Genomic DNA, 20321 nt, shown 5'->3' with positions numbered 1-20321 from the left:
AATCATGTTCATACTAGAAGCTGAAATTTCTTTTCGGGGTTGTTATTTGAGGATTCTCCCACCAGCCTCCACCAATATTTTTTCATGATATTCGTGGCAGGTGACAATTTATTTTCTGTTTTTTTCTTTTTTTTTCTTTATAACTCTAACTGAAAGACAGCACGAGGTCTGTGGTTGTTGTTTGTAATGTTGATACCTATGGCAGATTAAGTGACCATTCATTAGAAAAAGCCACAGAAGGCCCTGGGTCCAAAAGACGAATGCCCTTCCCGGCTTCCACCATGGACTCTGCCTGCAAGAACTTTACCCCCAGCAGGAAATCAGTTACGAAAACAAGCACACGTTTCAACGGGCTGAAGAAACGTGCCGGTCTGCCTGCAGCACGGGATATTAGCCGACTGTTCCTCGCACACAGGGCTGGCTTTGCTTTTGCTTGGCTGTCGAGGTGACACATGCACACGAGTGGAACCTCTGTGCCTAGCACTGTGCTGGGACTCTGGGGGGATGCACAGGTGAGCAGGTGCAGCCCACGCTGTCAGGAATACCCTGAGAACCTGGCAACACTCCCGGGACTCAAGAAGGCAGGTGGGATGAGAACTACAACAGAGGTGCAAATGGTACCACTGTTATCAAAGCAGGTAGCATAGATTCCCCCTCACTGTGCATCTGGGACACCTTACTGGAGGAGGTGGCATTTGAGCTCGTTTTGATGAGGTAGCATATATTTTAATCAAATCACATATTCCTGAATCCGGTAACTTGTATTTTGATATTATGATCCCCCCAGGAAAATAAAAACTAGAAGATGGTAATAGCTCACATTTATGGAAGGCCACCTATACAGCAAGCATTTCACATCATGTCCTACATATCTCATGAGGACGCTGAGATGCTCAGGGGCTCTGAAACATACCCGAGGGCTCACAGTGAGAGGGTGGCAGAGTTGGAATTTGAATCCTGGTAGTTTTGTTCCCAAAGGGACCCTGGCATACTGGATCATAGGGGCTATTCCTGCCTCACAGATAGGACAGGTAGTGGAGGGAGAAACACAGCTCAGAGCCCCGTTTAAGGAGGCTGATTGATTGCATCATAAGACATCCTCTGCTGAGTGTTGAAGTCCATCATTTAAAACAGTTTACAGCCAATTTTGGTTTGCCTCTGATAGAAGGAGCTGAACACAATTTTGATTATTTGCTTTAATTCAAATCAGGTTAGCAAAATCAGTATATTAGTGCAATTTAAGGACTTTTTTTCCCCCTTTATTACATAAGCTAGTGGACTTCCCTTCTGATGAGTGAAATGTTACTTTGTCTTTAATTCTTGATGTTCACGAACCCTTGTGCTACTGGAAAAGGAGTGGGCATGAGCAACCGTGTGTGTGTGTGTGTGTGTGTGTATGCATGTGCGTGTAAGTATATATACATATGTATGAGAGTGAAAACCAAACTGAAGTTTCAGATGGACTTTAGAAGGATTGAGCAGGTTTTGAAATGTGTCCTGACTTGTCCTTGGCATTTGTCATATTATCACATGCTTGGAGGTTTTCTCCTGAGCATTTCTGCATTTTTATCTAATGTGGTCACACAGGATGTTTGCTATTCCAATGAATGTAAAAATATTTTATATAAACTATTTACCAAGGCTCTCTAGAAAGGAGAAAAAAGGTAATTCTAGAGTGTTTTAGAGTATCTCTTCCCTCTAGCTAGGTCCAGAAAGGCTAGTGTCCTTGCCAGGCACATTTCCTTAGAATAAAAATTATGGATTAAAGTTGGGACCATTTCATATAAAAAAAACTTGAACTATTAAAAAGCCTCTTGTTCAGAGACTTGTTCTCTTATGTTTAAATATACTTTAGTATTCCAGGAAAAAAACAAAAACAAAAAAAACAAAAAACAATGCTTAGACCCCATGAGAGGATACATACAGTGCTACCAAAGAAATCAAGTCATAAAATGAAGAACCAGCCTCCAATTGGTGAAATCCTGTCTTGGTGCTAAAAAAAAATATGTCTTTACTTAATGGAGTTTTATGGAGTTTTATGGTAACTCTGTAAGACAAGGTAGAGTTAACAAGGTAACTCTATAAGACAGAAAGAAGTTTCATTAATTATAGTCTGATAAAAGAGAGCTTTGTTATCAAGGGTGCATTTCTTGCACTAGGTGTTAATTTCTCAAACAACATTGGCTTTCTTGTATATCATGGTGTTTAAAGGGAGGAGTGAACAATTGACCTAGAGATGAGCTCTTTGAAAAGTTCTGTTTTGTGTGATATGAATGTAAAAGAGTGGAGCATGAGCTATGAAAGAATTTCCAATAATCTCCCCTTGAGAACAGACAGATATTGAATGATGTGATGAGTGAGGCTATGGAACTAGGACCTCTGCCTTTTTTCACCTGTCCACTTGGGCTGAGGAAACACAGTTACCCAGAAAAAGTTCATTCAAAATATTTTCAAATGTTCTTTCCTTACAATCAAAACACTGTCGCCTGTGGCAAATGGCACACCCACCTGCCCCCAGGAAATGATGCTACATGGCTCCTGGGAAGATTTCTTTTGGGATCCTTTCCTGCAAACCTGCAACACCCGTGAGCATGCTCTGCAATTCTGTGACTTTCCCCACCTGTCTCATAAGAAGGCAAACTAGGGCTAAGACCACATGTAGTCACAAAACCAGACCTGTTTCCTGCCCTCGTTCTTCCCCTCCTCCACCTTGGATGGATTTTCGTACAACTTTGATGAAAATAACTAGGAGGACATAAAGATCTCTGTAGGTAGATCCTCTTAGGAAGTCCAACATCCCTGGACAGCTGAGGATCCCGGATTTCTTGGTGGACACGTCAACCCAGGAGTCCACTGTGGTGGAGACACAGCCGGAGCCCAGGCGTGCTGTGTGGATTAACTGAGTTAATGTCTGGGAAATGCTCAGAAGGGAGAGTTCTGAACACAGAGAAAGCATGTTACTATCATTATTATTTGAAAGGAATTGGAGGTCAATTATTTGCTATCTTACATTAGATGAATCTTTATTTTATCACCTCTCTTACCACAAAAAGTGTTCTCTTCCTACAAAAATGTCTTTTTTCTAATTTGCCTTGAAGTCAAATCCTAGCAAAACCAAGCTGTTGTTATTAATAGCTACATAAATGCCAGAAAATAGGTCAGCACCCTCTTTTTCTCCCAGAAAGACATTGGCTAATACAATCTAGCCCCTGATTGATTTGTTTGTTTGTTTCACCTAGATATGTTCAGCGAACAAGGGAGAAAGTAAGAGTCTATCAAAGCTGAACTTTTCTATTCTTGAGTTATCAGCATTTTGCTTTGGTTTCGCCAACAATAAAGAAAAGAACGTATTGAATATTTTAAGGGGTATTCTTGGGACACAAACAGTCTCATGCACACAAAATGTCAGCCTTTATCTGCTGTGATGTTGGTTGGGAAGTCCAGCACACTAGCCTGGAAGCTTGTCAGAGACTCTGAGCATCCTAAAATCAGGAACTTTGTCTTCTTCATCAATGTAACCCCAACACCTAACAGCAGGAAGTTTCCATGGCTGATAAAAATAGGCTCATATGCCGTGAAGTATAAATGGTCATTTAAAAGGTAAGTTAATTTAAAGAGCAAGACCCAGTCCCCAGATCCATTTAATTTTTAATTTTTGGCAATGTTTCCCAAGAACCAGGCCACTGTTGAATGATTAAATTCTTGCTCATCTTGGAGGGAAAAAGGATACATTGCTGTGGACTTTTCAGAAGACTAAATTTGTTATTTGCAACCCTTGGCCTTCTTTTTGATATTATCTCTTTGGGACCTAATATTAGTGGGTTCACATGCCTTGCTCTTTCACCATTATGGAGCTAGGCTTTTCTTCTTCTGCTGTCCATTTAATTTAATTTTCAACCTTGGGTCTTAATGGAAAGAGAACATTTTTCTCTTTGACTGCCAGTTTTTCCTGCTCGTTGTCCCTTGAAAAGAAGTCAGTGGACTCTCATTTAAGTGGTTATCCACCAAGGAGTTCATTGACTAAAGCATTGCGTAGACAAACGGAGGACAATGACAAAGTTCTATCCATGTTCTATGGCTTCTGTCTTTCATAGGCAATTCTCTGATGTACTCTGGCAATACTGCCTGTCTACTTTGATTCCTGAACCTGCTGCTCACAAATTAATCTCTTGTTCTTGTTCTTCTGAGTAGGACTGAGCTTTCGATCTGGGCAGAATCCCAAGTCCTGTGGCCTTGGGGGAATTATTTGCGCTGTTATGGACCTTTCTTCTCAGGGACTCTGTCATAAGAATCTCTGTCAATAAGCTTTTCACAGGAAGGCCCTCCTGAAGGCCACACCCTGGCACCCTTGTTCTGTTGAACTGTCTCCTGTGGCCTCTCACCCACAGTGTTTCCTGGTCTCAAATTCTCAACCCCTACTTGCTAAGAACTGATGGAATGCAGAAGGGGAATAAGGCCCTTGCTGTGAAGGGGTGTGAGGGAGTGTTTAATGGGTGGTTCAAAACTTATTTTGGTAAATGGCCACAGGAGTATTCACCACTTCTCCTGTGTGGCAGGTGGCTGGTACCTAAGGATGCCCAAACTTAGGAAAATTCAGGGAGAAATGTGAGACAAAATTGCTCCAAGTGTATCTTTTCTTTTAAGAGTGTGATAACAAAAATAGAGGTACACATAAAAGGATAAAGAAAAAATGAAAACAAGCAGTGAAAGACAACATCCGCTCTCATTTCAGTTTCCTGGAAGCGGAATGTGGTTGGGCAGATGGTGTTCTTTTGTTTCACTAGAAGAAACAGTAAGGTGTAAATACACACGATATACTCAGCAGTGAGGATGGAGAAGGGGCGCGACTCTAGGTGCTCGGTAATTTCTAGGTGGGTGGGAGGTTTTCTTCTTTAGGTTAGGTTGGTCCTGCCTACTGAGATCCGAAGATACTGCCTTCGACCTGACAGCTTCCAGCTGGGGACCACGAGCTCTCTAGTGTTCCATAAATGGGCTACCAGGAAGTCTGTGAACCCCCTTACTTTTTTTTTCTGCAAAATGTTGTAGGTTTCTGCATTTTCTTAGAGGAGATTTTTTGTGTGTGTGTTTCACAAGATTAGCAGAAGATTCAATAGCCATTGGCTTCTTGTGTCTTCACTCCATGCCTTCTCAGTTTGCTTCTGTAAAGTTAGTTGCATGTGACTATATGAAGTTGTTTAATGTAATTGCCCATGTTTGCATTGTATTGGAGACTTTTCAAAGCTTTCTCAAATATAAATATCCCCTTCGAATCAGTGACAGGAGCAGTTACCAGTAGCCCATCTTACAGCTAAGGAAATGAAACTTACAGCCGTTACTTGACTGGCTTATGGCCACACTCATGTCCTGTCAGGACAGAGGTAGGACAGACACTCCTGCCTCCTGATACTTTCTTGTTTGGTGCTCCTCTTACTTACTACTCTTGCTCTCATTTTTTCTGCCAAAATAGCCATCAGTATCAGTGAGGAGTAGGAAGAATTTGAGTCTAAAGCATGCATGAAGTGAAGAGAAAATTGATAAGAAAATAAATCAATGTGTCTCATTCTGGTTAATTATACCCATGTTTGACTGCCCCCTGAGATTATTTTGAAGCAGAAATAATATGTTGTTTACCTCTGCATTTTCAGTACCTAAACAACGCCTCCTGGAGCATAGCAGATGCTCAATTATTTGAGGTGTGCATAAGTGATTCAAAGTATGAAGAAAGAATCAGATGCACAAGGTGTATGTTGCCTGGTTTCTAGATACCTGCCATTGATACGACCATGGATTCTCAGATGGGCCTTGTCTGAAGTCTCTGAGATGGCCCTATGTCATTACAGGGTGATAGGGAAGTTTGCCAGAAGACTTTTGATCAATGAATTTGACAAAGCCCATTGATAGAGAAGCTCTTATCTCCCATGGTCTTATGTAAGAGGTGTCCATGTCATCCCATCTGGATGCAGCTTTTGAATTATCTCTCTAGGATATGAGGAGGTCTAGTGAACCGTGCACTTCCTCAAATAACTTGCTCTTAAACAAGTCACACACTCCCAGGTGCAAAAGACAGGAAGATCTCTCTTTTCAAATAGAAGCCGGAAAGCAACTACCCAATTCCAACATTCAAAAGGTGGATGAGATGAAGCTGTAAAAACTTGCTCAAAAGAGCTCTTTCGAGTAATAGGTTGAGTTGGGGAAAAGTTACAGTGACTCTAGTAGTTCAAGATTCTAAACAAAACAGGAATTGGAGAAATGGCAGTGACAGTTGTCATTAGTAATGTGGTATTAATCTTAGTCTGACCCCTGGATCCAGCAGAAATCTCAGCTGAGCTTCCAATTTCTACATAAATGTGAGAGTCAACTATACATATTCAAGAGATGTTTGTGAAAATAAATATTTGTTTTTATGATTAATCTTGGCATTACGTGATATGGAATAAAATTCTGGAACTGAAACTCCCATTGAGAATACTGAACATTCTAGAGGTTAAGTCTTTCTCCTATAATTGATCAGCATAGATCTTTCACCCCAGCATCAATCAATCATGAAGACAGGGTCATCTCTATTACCTTTGGGGAAAATTTCCCTGGGCGTGGGACACACTTTTCTAAATTTTTAAACGTGTGAAGCAAGCTAAAAGACATAGGCAGAACTAGATTTTTTTGAAAAACCTCCACATTTTTTTTTAAAAAAGAAACTTCCAAGATTGTAGAATTATATCCATCGCCTCAGAGATGTTGGGATCTGAGGGTAGCATACCAATGTGTGCATAGAGCTAGTTGATACCAATAAGCACTGGCATTAGGAAAACATGTATTGTCTAAATTTCTCCCCTTTCTGAGGGACTATATTTCTTGGCAAACAGATTGACAGGATAATCCCAAAGACAAATCCAATGCACCTTCCCCACACCCTGGCCCATAGACATAAAAGGATAGAGTCTAGGACCAGGTGAAGATGAAGATTTCAAAATAGAATTCCTAGAGACCCAGCATTCTGGAAACTAGAGAACTTAATGGCTGGGAAGGGGGCATAGATGGGCACACCTCTATACTATGACTCAGAGACAGGCTCTCAAAATGGAACGGGGATGGCATTTTGGTAAATGCCCATCACCTAAGACAGAGATAGTCTCCCCAAAGTTTGCACCCTTAATAATGTATTTGCTCCTTAGACCAACACAATAAACTAGGTATAGCAAATATATTTGCCCCTACTGTACAGAAAGGAAACTGAGGTACATTCACCCATTCTTGTCGACTGCCTATATACACAAGGCTCTTTCCAAAGTACATAGATGAGCAATGACTTATAGCTTCCTAAATTGGTTGCCTGATATAAGTGTTAAAGACCATTTTATGTTCATTCTACAGATAGTGAATACCAAACATTTCTCTGGTCTTGACCAAAATTGCATATTTTTTTTCCCGAAAATACCAATATGCATTGGAAAATAGGCTCTAGAGCTTTGGCTTAATCCAAGTCACCAGCCCGGAACCTGTTTCCTCATCTTTAAATTAAAATAATAAGATCCCTCTTACATCACTTAGAAGTCTTTGGGGTCATTAAACTAAATACTGAATCCTATTTCAATTGTACATATATTTATTAAATACCTACTCTATGCCAGTAACCATACTGGACACTGAGGCGACAATGATGAACAAGACCCAGTTACTCACTCTTCCTCCTAGTGAAGCTCATAGTCTAATGGCAAATGCAGACATTGAACATAGAGCTACATACATAAGGCATGCAGTGGAAGGGAAAGCATGGAATGGGATGGGAGCCATCACAGGAGGTGTAAAGAGAGTATTAACTACATTGGGAAGATGAGGCTGTGAGCTTTCCATGAAGAAAGTGAAAGAAGTGAAACGTAAGCTAAAACATTCGTATACAGGAACAGAAAGCCCTACTTTTATTATAGTATGTGCTAGTATTAGCCTTCCACAGCATTGGTGTTCTATTAGTAGGAAGATCTGTGCAATCTCTGTATCCTGTTCTGGCAGCACTCTGAGGATTCTCCAACATGGGAGAGTGAGGAAGCCACATACTGCCAGATCTTCTCAATCCCACAGCATCATAGATGTCTATGATTTGAGGAGTTCAGTCAGAATAGCCGGTTGAATGGCTGTGGATGGAACCACCGACTCCTGATTGGCATTCTTCCTACTGCACTTCTGAAAGGAAGGAAGAAAAGAAAATCTTGCAGGCACCCACATATCCAAAAGGAAAAAAAAAAGCATGTCATTTGTACCCACTCATGTCATGTCTGCTTAGTGACAGGCAGAAGTACACCCACTCCTGGTGGCCCAAACTCCAGAAGGAAAGTCATGTTGGAGCTGCCCACACTCTCAAGGATGACATGGGAGCTGGGTCAGGAGGCAAGGCATCTCCAGCATCTCAAAGGGCTGGGGAAAGCGGGAGGGCCTAAGTCAGGTGTAATGGGCCAATGTTCACCTCTTCTTCTAAACTGGGAGAGCCTTGAGGTCAGGGATGACCAGAACTGAGTCTGGAAACTTGATAAAGAAAGATATGTTTATAAGAAGCACTGGGAACAATTAGAAGGGCTTCCTTTTGCATGGCTGCCTTAGGACTGTGAAGCTAGCATAAATGCTGGAAGACTCACTGGGCAAGAGAAAAGGAAGAGCCCCATTCTGAGATTAGATTCAGCACTGCAGTCTCTTGCTTATCTGAAGAATCACAGAAAGCCTGATCTCTCCATGAAATTTCACTTCTCCCATAAAGAGTTCAACCCCTCAACTCTCCAAAATACCATTAAGATCAAATCACTGGGAAATATTTTATCTGCTATTCAGAATTCAGCAAAAAAGGCTTGGAAATCTGCTTATGGGCATACCACAACTGACTAAGCCAAACATGGGTGAATGCAGAAAACAAGGGATCCATTCATTGAAGGATTTCCCAGGCCTTTAGTTGCCATCTTTGCAAGCATCCTTGATACCTCTCCAAAGCCTTGAACTATCAATGAAAGACCAACAAAAGTCTATGGAAACACCAGGGATCCTGATGGTGCATGTAATGGCTCTAAGAAGCTGAACGGAGAGGAGCAGTGACATTTGAAGTAGTATAGAGCTAAAAGAAAGAAATGACTTGTTTCCTCTTTAGTTTATAATCTTTGTGAGTTTTTTAGAGAATAATTAAAGGGGGTAACCTATCACCTATTCATATAGATAAGAATGGGTAGATAAATAGTTGGGTATAAGGAATCTTTTGAAGTTAGTTTCTTTTGTTATCATGGAGCATATTTGACAAGCAATACCCTAACACTTAGGCTGTTATCTGAGGACCTCCCAGGTTGCAAACTTATGCAAGTAGGGAATTGAATATGTAACCTACTGGCTCTGAAGCTAAGCTAATCTGGATTTACATTTGCAACCTACTGGGTTTCATTTATTCAACAATAACAGTATAAAATTATACAGATTAAATGATAAGATAGTAATAATTTGATTGATAAAATGGGGTCCCATTTGCCATATTAAACAAAAGGGAAAGAATAACTGAACTGAAGAGGCATTTGAAACCTGTCAGAAGAGAAGCAAAGGCAACATGAGCTGAGAATACACAGGTCTGCTTCCATGTGGTGGGCCATCGACAAGCCTTCTTTGAGGAGGTGATCTTTGAGCTGAAGAAACTTTTGCTTAAAACACAAGGCAAAGACGGCAAAGGTGGAGAGATGGTGGTAGCAACAGAACATGGTGTGGGAAAATGGGGGCCTGTGCAGTTACATCACATGGTTTAGTTTATCTGAGGAGGTATCCTGTGCATCCTTTGCAGGCCAAGTCAAAACATGTGAACTTCTTCTGTAGATAGCAGGAAGCCCTGGAGTATTTTTGGCAGAGAAATATGTTCAGAGAAACATCTTAGGAAGATAAATCTAAGGGATGTGAGGTGATGGTGTGAGGGATGTTAGAAATAGCCAATCTGGAGATAAGGCAATCAGTCATGAGGCTGACGCTTTGGGACAGAGGAAAGGTGAGGAATCTCTGTGGTCCTTGAGGCTGAAAATTCCAGTCTGGTTAGACAGGAGTCCTGATTCCTCAACACCCAAGGGTTGAAACTGGCATGTCTATGTTCTACTTGTTCTCTGATTCCCCTTATGTTAATATTATCCTCTCTTCTTGGCCGGGAGGAGGTACCAGTAAAATTAGGAATGTCAGAATGAGCTGCTTTTTTGGCCCACGTGAGCCACTTACATTTTCAAATCATTCCTGTCACTCCCAGCTGACAGGCATAGGACTTTGTTCTGATGCCTTCATTCAGAATGGAGCCTTGCAATGAGGCAGAGAGACCTCCCCCTGCTCGCGATTACCCACATCACCCTCACTCAGACTCGGTTTCTTTGCTATAACATGGGGGGTAATGGGAACACCTTCCCATGTGACTGGGCACACTTAGCACACTGGTTGGCACATGATAAACTCTCACTCAATGCTTCTTGCTATTATAGGTCTGCAATCTCTTACCTACAATTCTGGAAGCCCAAACATCCTGAAAGCTTACATTTTATGACTTATTTGACTGCAACAACTGACCTGATCTGAACTCATTAGGCAGCAAAAGTTGACCTGGACTGACACCGGGATGTTGATAGTCTTCATTTATCCTACTTGGTGTGCAAGTTCATACATTTTTCTGCAGAAATATTAATGGGCTTGATTGCAGGGCACTGTCCCAGGCTCCACTGGGGGTGTTATATAATACGGAGTGCATGCAGCCTATTACCTTTCTAAATCTGAAACATGCTGAATGCCAAAGGGCTCATGGCCTCGAGGTTCCAAGTATGTGGTCACGGATTCATATTGCAAAGCTTGTATCTTTTCAAAGAGTGGTTGATGGCTTTCACATCTAGATGCAAAAAAAAAAAAAAAAAGAAAGAAAGAAACTGTTGACATTGAATAGAGTATCTCTTTTTTTAAAAAATTTTTGTCTTTTCTTTTTATTTGTCAGATGCTGAAATAAGAAGTGAGCTTCTGAAATGCCTGTGGGTGGTGCTGGAAGCCCAGGGTGTGAAGCCCACCTCCCACCCAAGGAATTTCAGTTTCAAAAGTCTGACTCTGCTTTTGTCTCGGTTTCCTGTTGAGAAAACATGAATGGAGAAGAGAATTCGGCTATTCCTTGTCTTAAAGATGGGACACTGAGGTTTTGAGAGTTTCAGGACCTAGTGATAGGTCCTACAGGTTGAACAAAATGGTGCCAGGACAGTCTTAACAACTTTTGAGTCTTGCACCAGTCATGAGTCCAGAAATAGCTTAAGCGAGGCTTTGGTTCTAAGACCTTCTTTCTTTAGATCCTGCATCAGGTGCACCATATAGTAAGCACTTGGTAAATCTGCATGGGATTGGAATGACTCTGTTTTCTTTCTTTCTCTTTTTGGAGACAGAGTCTTGCTCTGTCGCCCGGGCTGGAGTGCAGTGGTGCTATCTACGTGTACTGCAACCTCCGCCTCCCATGTTCAAGTGATTCTCCTGCTTCAGCCTCCTGAGTAGCTGGGACTATAGGAATTCCCCACCATGCCTGGCTAATTTTTTTATTTTTATTTTTTGAGATGGAGTTTCGCACTTTCACCCAGGCTGGAGTGCAGCGGTGCGATCTCGGCTCACTGCATTCTCCACCTTCCAGCGATTCTCCTGCCTCAGCCTCTTGAGTAGCTGGGATTACAGGCATCCGCCACCAGGCCTGGCTAAGTTTTGTATTTTTAGTAGAGATGGGGTTTCACCATATTGTCCAGGCTGGTCTTGAAGTCCTGACCTCAGGTGATCTGCCTGCCTCAGCATCCCAGATTGCAGGGATTACAGGCGTGAGCCACTGCTACAGGGTGACTGTTTCTTTCTGATATCTTCTCCTTTATCCATTCAGCAGCATAGGGAGGGACACTGAGTATCAAAGAGCAGCCTGTTGCCTCCTAAATGCAGTTGGTAGAAGATTCATGGTGGGACTGACTAACACAATCAGTGTGTAGGTAAAGTTTGTGTTTGAGCTACTACAATAATTTTAGGGAGTTCTTCTTTGTTCTGTCTCCTGAATAATGGGCCAAGATGAGACTCTGAGCTTTCCACCCTGAAATACAAACACCAGATTCTTGGGACTAGAGTCTTTGACTTGGAGATTGTGATGTCATGAAAAAAAAAATCCCCAAAAGGAACATGTCTTCAAGGAAAAGATAAGCAATGTTTTCTGGGTGGTGTTGATACAAAGGATCCTGTGTGAAGAGTTTGGAGACTTGTTTCATTCCACCACCAAAGTAGCAGCAAGGGTTCATGAACTGGGGGATTTTGAAAACTCTGTAGAAACTCAGAACCTTCTTCTTTTTTTTTCTTTCTATGTGCATAAGCTGTGTTGGAGAATAAGCACACTGCCATCATTCCAAGGGCACCTCAAGTCCTACTTCATCTGGAAAGCCTCAATTTATTTTCACCTTCATTGTCTGGCCTTCTTGCAATCATTCCCATTCCTCTTCTCCACGGGGGTACTTAGAGAGCTTGCAGTGTCGGGGAGCCGTGCATGGGAAGCCTTCAAGGGCTAGTTGGTCTCTCCTATGTTTCCTGGGACGTTGCCATTTAAATAACTTGCTATCCACCCAGAGTTCTGGATCTTCACATATTTAAACAGAACTACTGTCTCCCTATTATCTGCCACCCCAATAGGGTAGGGGTGCCATGTTCTTCTAGGAGGATAGGCTCTAACCCTTGGAGTCATTGCCAGCTCTCCTCTCTTTTCTACCTTCTGGTTCTAAGTTGTTTTTGGGTCAAAGAGCCCTTTGAGACTCAATGACACTTTGTCTCTTCCCGCATGGAAACACACATGAGTAATACCATCTTTCTTACCATTTCCAGGGGTCACTAACCCTCAGAACTTCATCCCTGGGCCCCCCACCCTCTATCAGTGCAGTTTCTCAGAGTAGCCCATGAACCACTGCCGGCGCAACCCACTGGAGTAGTTGATTTGTTGGTTTGCTTTAATGCAGATTCCCAGACCTCATCCCTAGACCTACTGAGACAGAATGGACAGAGCAAGGAGGACAGATGAGCTCCCAGACCACATGGTTAGCATGTGGTGACCCTGGATTCAAACCCAGGGATTGGCTTCCAAGGTAATGTTTTGATTACCTTGATCAAAAGGGGGTTTGATTAACTAAGCAATCAAACCTTGCTGGTTTTCCAAGGAGGAATTGCCAGGAAGATAGAGAGAGAGAGAGAGTGTGTGTGTGTGTGTCAGTATAGTCAGAGTTAGAATGTCCTAAGACTTAGGGAGGAAAGCAATATATACTCAGGTTCTGTCCCCAAATGTGTGAGCTCTACAGTGGTCAAGACACTGCTGAGATGTTCCCATTACGAGATGCATTTTCCAACACATGATTTGTTCCAGCATCCCCTCCAGCTTCCTAAGGATACCCAGGAAAAACAAGTCACGGTTGCTTTTATCTGAAAGGCCATACCCTTTTAACCCAAAGTCACTGGAACTCTTGACAATGCTAAGGATTCAAGATCTGCTGCCCCTGAGGGAACAGCCCAGGCAGAGACAGAGGAGGTAGGGCACCAGCGTCCTCACCCCGTGGGACTTTCCAGGCAGGCTGACCGGAGCAGGTTTCTGTGAGAAACTGGTAACTGGGCTGGCTGCCTCTGGCCTGCCTGCCTGCTCGAGACAGGGAGTGACAAAGTGCTGCATCACCTTTTTCTCCCGTGGTTCGGGTGCACGCTGCTGGGCTGGGCTCCAGAGGAACTGGTGGTTAGTTTTGTGGTCACCCAGCAGTTTTATGAAGGCCCTTAAGGTGCTTCAAGTACCAGGTGGCCCCAGCGTGGTTTAACTGTCTGGGGGCCCGAGCTCTCTCAGTAGCCACCTAAGTAACGTAGACAAGCTTGATGTGAGAATTGTTCAGTTGGCCATGGCGATTACATAATGCCTTAGAGGTGCAAGGAGTATGCTTGCTGTTCAGTAAGATATTACAAGTTCATACATTATAAATTAATAAGTACACCAGCCCTCTTGTGGCATGTGACAGTGAATCTAAAGCAATCAGGTACATCCATCACCTCATCTGAGAGTCACAGCAATCCCGTTGGATGCCTTGTGGGTTCCATGCTGCAGATGTGGAAATTGAGGATGGTCAAGGGTGAGGGTCTGTCCAATGGACCAGACAACAACTGAGAACCTTCCACAGGTGATGTCAGATTATTATTCCACAGTCCAACAAAACCTGGAGTCTCCCCACTTTGCAGACAATGAAACTTCCCTGTTTGTAGTCTAACTCTTTCCCAGCTAGCCCCTCTCTCTCACTGGAACATCTCTCTGAAAGCTGTGGCTTACAGCTCTCAAGCAGGTAGGATCAAGATGGCTATATTTTCTCTTGGTCTCATTCCCAGATGTTCTGTCAGACAGCACTTCTTAGCACAAATGCAGAATACAAAATAACTCAGACTGCCTTTCAAGAGCCCTCAGGAAGCTTTGGGGTGACATTTTAACTGCCTTTTTCACTTGGTCTCAGGCCTTGTTTTTTATTTATTTAAACATCTATCATAATCTGAGTACCAAGAATATGACCAAGCATGGACCAGCAGCTGAAAACACAGAAGATTAAAGACACAGCAAACACTCATACACATACATGCACAGATTCATTCACACAAACACACATATATGCACACACAAACACACATGCACACATGTCCCACCTGTGGAAACAATATTCAACTGGGGAAGCTACCCAGCCTGCTCACTGACCACTTATTATATATGTACCCAATGCTATGTAAGGCACTTCACTTTTTTGCAAATGTGGCTTCATTGTTTTTCTCACAATCCTTTTTATTATCATTATTGTGAAATTACCATCTTGGTGTGCATGGATGTGTTTATAGTTTTGTTCTCACCAGGTATGCATAACCTGTTGATGGCAGAGCCCTGTCTTATTAATCCTTGCATTCGTATTCATTGATTCACCTTCAAAATGCTTATTGAGTGTCTAGTATAGGCCAGGCACAGGCTAAGTACAGACTTGGGGATGTGAATTTGCAAGAATAAATAAATGAATGAACACAAGATGAAGAGACTAGGGAGAGAGCAGGAGTGGAGGCGTTGGGGTGAAAGTCCTTGTCATCTTCCTGAGAAGAGGTGAAGAGCTTGCACTCAGCAGAACAGAGGGATGGAGCCATTGAGGTGGTTTACTGTGCTGGGATTCAGCTCTCCATGAGGGGCCATGGACCAGGGGCAGGCCCATCCACCCCTTTCACCATCAGTATTCACATCTGTAAAGTGATAGCTGTGAGTCTCTACCCCAGAAGGGTCACTGGAACATTGGAGAAGCTGTGACAGGTAAAACACTGAGCCAAGTGCCTGGATATCCCCAGTAAAGTCTAGTGATTATTAAGAGTATAAATAGATGCACAAGCAGACTAAACAAGCATTTGGAAATATGTGTATTTGCATAAACATTTTGGTAATTAAACAACAACAACAACAAACAAAAAAGAAAAACAGAAGAGAGAGAATTACATAATCAAATCTCACCCTTCATGATTTTAACTCTCTTCCATCATCTGGAGAGAAGTCTTTGCAAGTTCTGCAATAGAATCTTGAACTATTATTAGAAAACTTCCTTGAAGGTTGAGGGACTCTGACCCAGCCTCTGGAATCATTTGGGTACCCCTGTGTCCAGATCCTGGCCTTCCCCACTCCTGCCCACACCACCTCTATGGAGCAGACTCTTCTTTTCCTTCAGGGCTGATAGCAAGAGACATATAGTTCCAGGTCCCCTGAGCTAGAGGGTAATCCAGCTGGCCAATTACTAGAAATTAAAGTCAGGTAATTTGAACCCATCTGTTGGGCGCCTGACCACAAACCACCTCTTAGCTAACCCTGAGCTGGATCCGATTACTCCCCGAGTGCCTGCCCGGCTTCATTATACCACGGCCATGGGAAGGGAGGAAACCAAGAGGTTACTGGGGTCTTCAGTTAGCGCTTTGTCATTAGCGTGGTTATTACCCTTGTCCTCCCTCCCAGCAGACTTCAAGAAATGGGAGATGCGAGGGCTAGCTGGTAATAGGACCAGAGGCTCCCAGGTCTCACCAGATGGAGTGAAGCCTTCATCAGAAGGGCCAGCAAAGGGCAGGCAGCTCCCCAGACACGGGTGGGTGGATTCCCGGAGGCCAGACTAGGACTCCGTGGCTCCATCTCAGATGCACGACAAATGGTTCTTAGGGGCAATTATGGGGAACTGGGCAAAGCTTGGACACTGGCATCAGTAAGTCTGGGTTTGATAAATAGATCTGCCCCTTAATAGATCCTGGGAAGTTTCTTGAACAAGAAAGCCTCAAGTTCTTTGGCAATACAATGAAAATTGTGGAAATTAACTTAGACTGCCTTTCTAGAACCAGAGCAGACTCAGAAGTCTCCATTAAGGGTGAATGTACCTTGACAGTGTCATGAAAGCCAAAACAGAGGGAATTCAGCCACCGGATGTTGAGGGGCTCTGGGGCAAGTACCTTGTCTCTATTCTAGGAATTGGAAATCAAAGCTCACAGAAGTTGAGCTCTGATCAAGGAAGGATGAGTAGATGGAAAATCCACTGTATAGATGCAGATGTAGCCATACCATGGGAAGTGAATGGGGAGGAAATAGATATCAGATTCTGGAAATGTAGATAAGGATAACATTGTCTTTATTCCACAGTGTCAGATGGGTTCTCAACCCTGTGACCCCATTCTTGGTAGCAGAGTTTTCTTAGGGAAATCTTTAATACCACAAGAATAGGATTACCCATTTCTCCCAAATATGATAACATTTTCAGCCCCATTCTGCATTTTTTCCCTCTGGAAAATTGAGCATCTTATGCCCAAGAAAAAATGATAAAACTCCATTTGACTTCACTAGGGCAGAACTAAGACGGTCTCTGAACTGAGATTAAGTTGATACATTGAGAGCTTCTGTCATTGTAATAGGATGTCAGGAGAACAGGCAGGGAGGAGTTTATCCTGGTAGCGTCCCTCCAAAGTTCTAGTCAAGTGGAGAGGGCTTTTTGATGTATCAAAGAGAGTGCTATCTTTCAAACTGCATTCATATTCTAACGTCCTATCATCATTGCAAAATAATGACAGAGCTAACATCCAAATTTTCACACGTATTTATTTATGGTTTTCAGTAGTCAAGTGAGGAGGCATAGCCGGCTATCATTCATGTCTGGCTCTAAATGAGCCACGGCACTGGCTCCGTCCACATTTGCTGTATCCATGGTACTGAGATCCTGGACTCTCATCAGTTGGCATCTGCACTGGCACTTCTCCTCATGGTGGCTGTCCCTCAATATTGGCAAAATACATTCAAGTAAATCTGCCAGGTGATTAAACTTCAGATGTCTCTGAGCCCAGGAAAGTGAGTGTCTTGATGTCAAAGATGGACAGTGTTTTAAAGCATTCCATTTCAATTTCTTCCTTTCTCTCCCCGACACCCGACATTCCTGATCAGTGGTCATCCAGCCACTCTTTCCATTCCCCAGTTGATGGGGAGCTCACCACATCACAAGTAGCCTATCAGATCTGCTATCCTTGTAAGTTAGGAGATGCAGGAGTTTACACCTGCTCACCTTTCTAACCTCAACCCATGTCACCTCCGAAAGTGCACTGATCTCCAGCCACACTGACCGTATTGTCCTGAGCAACGCTGAGCTGCGTCCTGCCTCGGTGATAGTGAATTTGCTGCTCCCTGCCTGAGAGGGGGCCCTTTTCATCACCGCTCACTCCTGCCCTTTGGTCTCAGTTCAGGTGGAATCTTTTCAGGGACACCTTCCCTGACCACCTCATCTACAGTGGATCTTACTGCCTTGTGACCTCTATCCACTCCCGATCCTCTGAGCCCATCTTCATCCCTTCATAGCACTACCACTGTGGGAAATGATCTGGCCGATGTATGCATTAGCCTGTGTGTGACTACGTACTGTTCATGCATGTGTTTGCCTGTGCACTACTATATTCTGTTTAAGTACGTGTTCACCTGTGTACAATCATATATCGTTTGTCCATATGTATCTTAGTCTGCTATCTTAGTCTGTTTTGTGCTGCTATAACACAACACCACAGACTGGGTGATTTACAAAGAACATAAATCTATTTCTCGCACTTCTGGAGGCTGGGAGATCCAACGTCAAGATTCCTGTAGGTTTGGTGTCTGGTAAGGGCCTGGTCTCCACTTCCAAGATGGAGCCTTGTTGGTGCATTTTCAGGGAAAGGAACTCTGTCCTCACATGATCCAAGAGCAGAAGAGAAGAGCAAACCCACTCTTGCCCTCCTTTTGTATAACAGCATTAATTTACTAATGAGGGCAGAGCCCTCATGACCTAAACACTTTCCATTAGGCTACACCTCCCAGCATGATTACACTGGGGATTAAGTTTGAATATGAGTTTTGGAGGGGACAGAAATCTCCAAACCATAGTACCTGCGTCTTATTATGTACTGGATATGCCTGTGCTTACCTATATATGATTCTGTACTCACTATGCCTGTGTTTATCTCTGTACTATTAAGGGCTGTTCATGCATGCATTTACCTGGGTACTATCATGTATTTCCTCCTCTGAAGTGCACGATTAGGAGAGAAGAAGTTCCTCTGTCTTGGTCACTTTTGCTTCTCAGGTAGAGTAGCTCTTCCGGGAACCCCTGGAGGGCGTTGGAGAAGGCTGGCAGGCCACACCTGCTGTCCAAAGTCCCTTCCTGAGAGTGAACGTCAGCCTCACCACAATGCCCACCACTACCACTGCCACTGCAGGCTGTAACTCTGCAGTTGAATTTGGTTTCTTTTGTCCATGGACATGTGCTTTATGATGCCAAGTGGGGGATCTGTGGCCTTCTCATCTCTGAAGACAGAAATCAGGTCTCCCCGGTGTTTCCAATCCCTACAACAGCTTAAATGTCTTCATTTTCTTCACAGGAAAAGTATCTTTTCAGATTCTGCTCAGATTTAATTTCCTCTATAAGGAAAATCCACTTCAGTGTAGCTCATCATTCTAGCCACTTGGCATCCTTTTTGGAGTTTGGGGGATTGCATTACAACATCTCCCATTGCCTCTCCCTCTGGGCTGTGTACACATCAGATGAGGTTGTCTTTGACTTTTTCCAGGTCATTAATGGATACTTTGAAAAGAATCTAATGATTAATTCTTAGAGATCCCACAAGGCTGGCTTTATTAATAAAATTAGTCTTGGGTCTTGAGCTTTTCTGAGGTCCCCTAAAGAAAGATGTTCCAAATATTCAGTCATTTGAAAAAGTATCACAGAAGCAGGAGTTACTCTTACACACATGTAGTTCAACTCCCTCATTCTCCAGATGAAGAAACCATGATCCAGAGAGTTTATCACATGCAGAGGAGAAGTCAGGGAAGGACCTGTGGCTGATGTGTGGGAGAGTCAAACTTGGAAGCTAGAGGCCACACCTCATGGCCAGTAGGGGCTGGCCTTGCCTTCCTCACCTACAGGGATCAGAGTGGAAGGTGGGGAGAATTTCCCTCTGGCTGCAGTGCCGCAGAATCAGGGGTGAATTCTGATTCTGATTTATGTTGAGCTTTTGAGCTGGAAAAGCCTAAAAGATCAGAACACCAACAGGAGACTGGGCTGCGTAGTGGGAATCGGGGTGTGTGGCCAAAAGTCAGAGGGCCTGAGTGGGAGTGATAGAGGCATTTAGGGGTGAATAACAGCTTTGCCTGTGGCCAACACTGGATTAATAGCAACGGAGACTGGAGCAGAAACATTTAGAGGGTTTGAGTTGGAGAAGATAAAATGCTGAGTGTTAACTACAGAGGAGAGACCTCTGGGGCCCCTTGCAGAGAGGTCAGAAGCTTGAGCACATTAATTTCATAGAATTGCATTCAGGAGTTTGAGAGTGGAGAGATGGGAGTGTGGGGATGACTGCCTTCCTCGGAAAGGTATGTCAGAGAGTGTCTGAAGGTAGAGGTGTAGACAAGCCAATGGGTTAGAGACAGTGGCCATCCAGCTACAGGATCAGTGTGAACAAAGACACAGAAACTAGAATACAAGGGGAGGTAGGGCTAGGAATGCAGCGGGGATGCTGCAATCTTTTTCCTTCACCTTGCCTGCCTCGGCCTCTCCGATGCACAAAGTTAACTCAAATTCCGCTCTTACCTGGGGTGATCACAGCTTGAAAATTCAGCCAAGAATTGAAAGAAAAATCCGGGAGAAGAAGAAATTCATTCTGAAAGGCATGGAGAAGAAGGTTGTTGAATTGTTTTCATCTTTTAAGAGGAACCTGCAGAAGGAAGGAATCCTCAGTCAAGCCCTCACCCCCATGCCCGC

The 20321-nt window shown here is 43.4% G+C and overlaps 1 long non-coding RNA gene across 2 annotated transcripts in view; it reads left to right on the top strand.

Annotated features, from left to right (window-relative positions):
- The first annotated feature begins 217 nt into the window (after window positions 1-217).
- LOC111538284 overlaps window positions 218-20321 on the top strand; it is a 58597-nt gene continuing 38493 nt past the window's right edge. For both annotated transcript variants that reach the window (XR_002730292.2, XR_002730293.2), the window contains exon 1: window positions 218-617. This is a non-coding gene — a long non-coding RNA (uncharacterized LOC111538284). The remainder of the gene's footprint in view (window positions 618-20321) is intronic.

This window comes from Piliocolobus tephrosceles, chromosome 6 (assembly GCF_002776525.5).
Source record: "Piliocolobus tephrosceles isolate RC106 chromosome 6, ASM277652v3, whole genome shotgun sequence".
NCBI classification, from domain to species: Eukaryota; Metazoa; Chordata; class Mammalia; order Primates; family Cercopithecidae; genus Piliocolobus; species Piliocolobus tephrosceles.
Note: the sequence above shows the minus strand (reverse complement) of the source record. Positions and strands in the feature narration are given on the sequence as shown.